Source organism: Petaurus breviceps, unplaced genomic scaffold (genome assembly GCF_028583685.1).
Source record: "Petaurus breviceps papuanus isolate PSGF00001 unplaced genomic scaffold, PetGlider_PUasm1.0 90895, whole genome shotgun sequence".
In the NCBI taxonomy this organism is placed as follows: domain Eukaryota; kingdom Metazoa; phylum Chordata; class Mammalia; order Diprotodontia; family Petauridae; genus Petaurus; species Petaurus breviceps.
In genome coordinates, this window is record NW_027187372.1 from 2735118 (window position 1) to 2740365 (window position 5248).

A 5248-nucleotide genomic window follows, 5' to 3' on the forward strand; every position below is an offset into this window, starting at 1 on the left:
AATCACTATTGAAAATGAAAAGGTTACATATGCCAGCAATGAAGATGAAATCAAAGCAATTCTAAGGAGTTATTTTGTCCAATTATATTCCGATAAATCTAATGATTTAAGAGAAATGAAAGAATATTTACAAAAATATAAAACTTCCTAGATTAACAGAAGAGGAAATAGAATATTTAAGTAAACCTATTTTAGAAAAACACACATTGAAGTGGTGTGTTCAAAATCAGCTCCCTAAGAAAAAAGCATCAGGACCAGATGGATTTTATAAGTGAATTCTACCAAATTTTATTTTAAAATCAACTAATTCTAATATTAACTAAATTATTTGGAGTAATAGGCAAAGAAAAAGTTCTACCAAATGCCCTATTATGAAACAAATATGATACTGATACCTAATCTAAGAAGAGCCAAAACGGAGAAGGAAAATTATAGACCAATTTCATTAATGAATATAGATGCAAAAATCCAAAACACTTGCTAGGAGACTACAATATATCACAAAGATTATGCATTGTGACCAAGTGGGATTTGTATCAGGAATATAGAGATGATTTAACTTAAGGGAAACTAATAACATAATCGATTATATTAAAAACAAAAGTTAACAAAAGTGATATGATTTGGGGTGGGTAGGTGGCACAGTGAATAGAGTACCAGCCCTGGAGTCAAGAGGACTTGAGTTCAAATCCATCCTCAGACAGTTAACACTTACAAGCCATGTGACCTTGGACAAGTCACTTAACCCCAACTGCCCTGCCTTCCTCCCTTAAAAAAGCAAAAAAAAAAAAATCATGAGTATATCAATAGATACAGAAAAACTTTAGATAAAATACAACACTCATTCCTATTAAAAAACACTTGAAAGCATAGATATAAAGGAATTTTTCCTTAAAATGATAAGAAGCATTTACTTAAAACCATTAGCAAGCATTATTTGTAATAAGATCAGAAATGAAACAAGGATGACCATTGTTATCAATATTATTTGGTATTGTTAAGAAATGCTAGCAATAGCAATAAAAGAAAAAGAAATTATAGGAATCAGAGTAAGCAATGAGGTAATAAAACTATCTCTGAAGAGATGATTAGCAAAGTAGCAAGACAGAAAGTAAACACACATCACTCATCAGGATTTCTATCTATCACCAATAAAACCCTGAGAGAAGAGATAGTAAGAAATACCCCATTTAAAAATAACTGTAGGCAATATAAAATAACTGGGAATATACCTACCAAAACAAATCCAGGACCTACATGAACATATTATATAAAACACTTTTGATACAAATAAAGGTAGATCTAAAACATTGTGCATGGGTAGGCAGAGCCAATATAATATAAAAATGACAGTTTTACCCTAATGTATTTATTCAAATGCCATCTCAATTAAATGACCAAAAAATTATTTTACTGAGCTAGAAAAAATAACAAAGTTCATTTGGAAGAACAAAGGTCAAGAATATCAAAGAAGTAAATGGGAAAAAAAAAGTAAAGGAAGGGGGTTTAAGTAGTACCAGATCTTAAACTATACTATGTGGCAGTAATTATCAAAACTATCTGATACTGACTAAGAAATTGAAAGGTGGATCAGTGAAAGAGAGTAGACATACAATACATCATAGCAGGAAATGATTATAGTAACCTTCTGTTTGACAGAAGTAAAGAATTAAGTTTTTGGAATAAGAACTCATTATTTGGTAAAAATCATTGGGAAAGCTGGAAAATAGTCTGGCAGAAACTGGGCATATACCAGTATCTTACCATTTACCAAGATGAGATCAAAATGGATAGATGACCTAGATAGGGAAATATCATAAGAAAATTAGAACAAGGAACTGCATATTGAACCTATGGATAGAAGAACAATTTATGAATAAACAAAAGATAGCATTGTGAGATGCAAAATGGATAATTTTGATTATATTAAATTAAAAAGGTTTCACACAATAAAACCAAGGTAGTCAAGATTAGAAGGAAATCAGAAAATTGGAAAATTTATATTTTCTCAGATAAAGGTTTCATGCCTCAGATACATAAAAAACTTTGTCAAATTTATAAGAATATGGCTCATTCCCCAATTGATAAATGGTCAAAGGATACGAACAGGCAATTTTTTTTTCCAAATGCTTTATTAACTTCTGGTTTACATCATTCATTTCCACCAGATTTTGAGTTACAAATTTTTTCCCCTACCCACTGCCCCAAAAGCAGTCCCACAAGCATATCCCCTCCTCCAATCTGTTCTGTCCCATATCTTCTCCCATACCCCATTCGACTTTTCCAGTAGGGCATGGTGGATCTCTATGCCCCAGTTGCCTGAACAGGCAATTTTTTGATGAAGAAAGCAAAACTATATATAATTACAAGAAAAAGTGCTCTAAATCACTATTGATAAGAAAAATGCAAATTAAGATATACAAGAAACAAATTTAAAATGCAAATTAAGATACCTCTTATCAGATTGGCTAAAATGATGGGGAAAATGTGGAAAAATTGGGACACGAATTTACTGTTGGTAGAATCGTGAACTAATCCAGTCACTTTGGAGAGCAATCTGGAATTAAATGCCCAATAAAACTACACTTTGAATGAGCAATACTACTTTTAGGTTTATTTCCCAAGGTGATCAGGGAAAAAGGAAAAAAAACAAAATGTTTTTTTTTTTTTAGCTTTTATGAGCTTTATTAATCTGTATTTTATTTTTTTAATTAATTCTTTAATTTATTAATTTGTTTGTTTCCTTTTAGTTTACAGGATTCAATTCCACAATTCCTTGAATTTCACATTTTGTCCCCCTCCCTCCCCTCCCCGCCATGGCGGCTTATGAAATCAAGTATAGGATCTGTAAATACTTTCACATTATACAATGGTCAGGTTATAAGGATGGATTGTACCAGCTGAAATGAAAAATGGTAAAGAGGACATAAAACCAAATAAGAGAACGAAAAAGATCAGATATTTTGCTTCCACCTGGATATAAATTTAGTTCTTTCTAGTTCTTTCTCTGGATGCACGTTTTTCTCTCCATCATGCGTCTTTTGGGATTGACTTATATCCCTGCATTGTTGAGAAGAGTCCAGTCTATCAAAGTTGGTCATCACACATACGTTGTGTCTGTAATTGTGTACAAATTCCTCCTGGTTCTACTCTTCTCACTCAGCATCAGTTCTTTTAAGCCTCTCCAGGTAAATATGAAGACTGCCTGCTCCCCGTTTCTTATAGCGCAATAGTATTCCATAACATGCATATACCACAACTTGTTCAGCCATTCCCCAATTGATGGGCACCCCCTTAATTTCCAATTCTTTGCCACAACAAAGAGAGCTGCTATAAACATTTTTGTACATATGGGTCTTTCTCCCATTTCTATGATCTCTTTGGGATATAACCCTAGGAGTGGTATTGCTGGATCAAAGGGTATGAAAGTATTTATAGCCCTTTGGGCATAGTTCCAGATTGTTCTCCAGAAAGGCTGGATCAGTTCACAACTCCACCAACAATGCATTAGTGTTCCAGTTTGCCCACATCCTCTCCAGCATTTGTCATTTTCCTGTTTTGTCATCTTAGCCAATCTGACTGGTGAGATGTGGTACCTCAGAGTTGTTTTGATTTGCATTTCTCTAATCAATAGTGAATTAGAGCATTTCTTCATGTGCTTATAGATAGCTTTAATTTCTTTCTCTGAAAACTGCCTGTTCATATCCTTTGACCATTTATCAATTGGGGAATGACTTGTATTCTTATAAATTTGACTCAATTCTCTGTATATTTTAGAGATGAGTCCTTTGTCAGAGACATAGGTTGTAAAGATTCTTTCCCAATTTCCCACCTCCCTCTTAATCTTGGTTACATTGGCTTTATTTGTACAGAAACTTTTCAATTTCATGTAGTCAAAATTATCCATTTTACATTTTATAATGTTCTCTAATTCCTGTTTCATCATAAAGTCATTCCCTCTCCACAAGTCTGATAGGTAAACTATTCCTTGTTTTAGCAGACTGCTTACAGTATCACCCTTTATATCTAGATCATGAACCCATTTAGACTTGATTTTGGTATATGGTGTTAGATAATGGTCTATGTCCAGTTTCTGCCATACTATATTCCAGTTTTCCCAGCAGTTTTTGTCAAATAGTGAGTTCTTATCCCAAAAACCAGGGTCTGGGGGTTTATCAAACAATACAATCAAACTTCTGAATCTCGTGTGCCTAATCTATTCCATTGATCCACTCCTCTATTCCTCAGCCAGTAACAAGTAGTTTTGATGACTGCTGCTTTATAGTACAGATTGAAATCTGGTAAGGCTAGTCCACCTTCCCTAGCATTTCTTTTCATTAATTCCCTTGATATTCTGGACCATTTATTCTTCCAGATGAATTTTGTTACTATTTTTTCTAACTCTATAAAGTAGTTTTTTGGTAAATTAATTGGTATGGCACTAAATATATAATTTAATTTAAGTAAAATTGTCATTTTTATTATATTAGCTCGACCCAGCCATGAGCACAAAATGTTCTAAGATAAATGTAGCAGTCTCTTTGTGATAGCAAAGAACTGGAAATTGAGGGGATGCCCACCAATTGGGGAACAGCTGAACAAGTTGTGGTATATGATTGTGATAGGATACCACCGTGCTAAAAGAAATGATGAGCTGGTTGGTTTTAGAAAAATATGAAAAGACTTGCATGAAATAATAAAAAGTGAAATGAGCAGAGCCATGAGAACACTGTACACAGTAAGAGCAATATTGTTCTGAGAACAACTTTGAACAACTAAGTCATTTTGAGTATTATACTAAAATTAACTGTTCAAAAAACTGTGAAAGAAGATGCTATTATCTACATCTAGTGAAAGAAGTGATAAATAAAAGTATGTATATATGTTTTTACATACATACATTTGTGGCTAGTGGTGGCCTTCTCTAGGGCAGGGTAGGGAAGGAGAAATAAAAATTATGAAGTGTACAGCAAGCAGATAAAAGAAAACTTGGAAGCACAGAAAAGCAGGGTAGCCTTGAAAACAATGTGTAGTATTTATTTAAAAGTTGGCTTTTAAAAAGTAAATTGTGAAGTGGAAATTTATGTTTTTATATTGAATTCTCTTTTTATGTTGTGCCATGTACATGGAAATTCTTTTTTTGTCTTTTTGTATTTAAATTCAAAATGAATAAAAATTTTTAAAAGGAACAAAAAAGAGTCCTTGGATGAAGTTATTTTTCAAGAAATAATCAGGTGGTCGGTTTTTT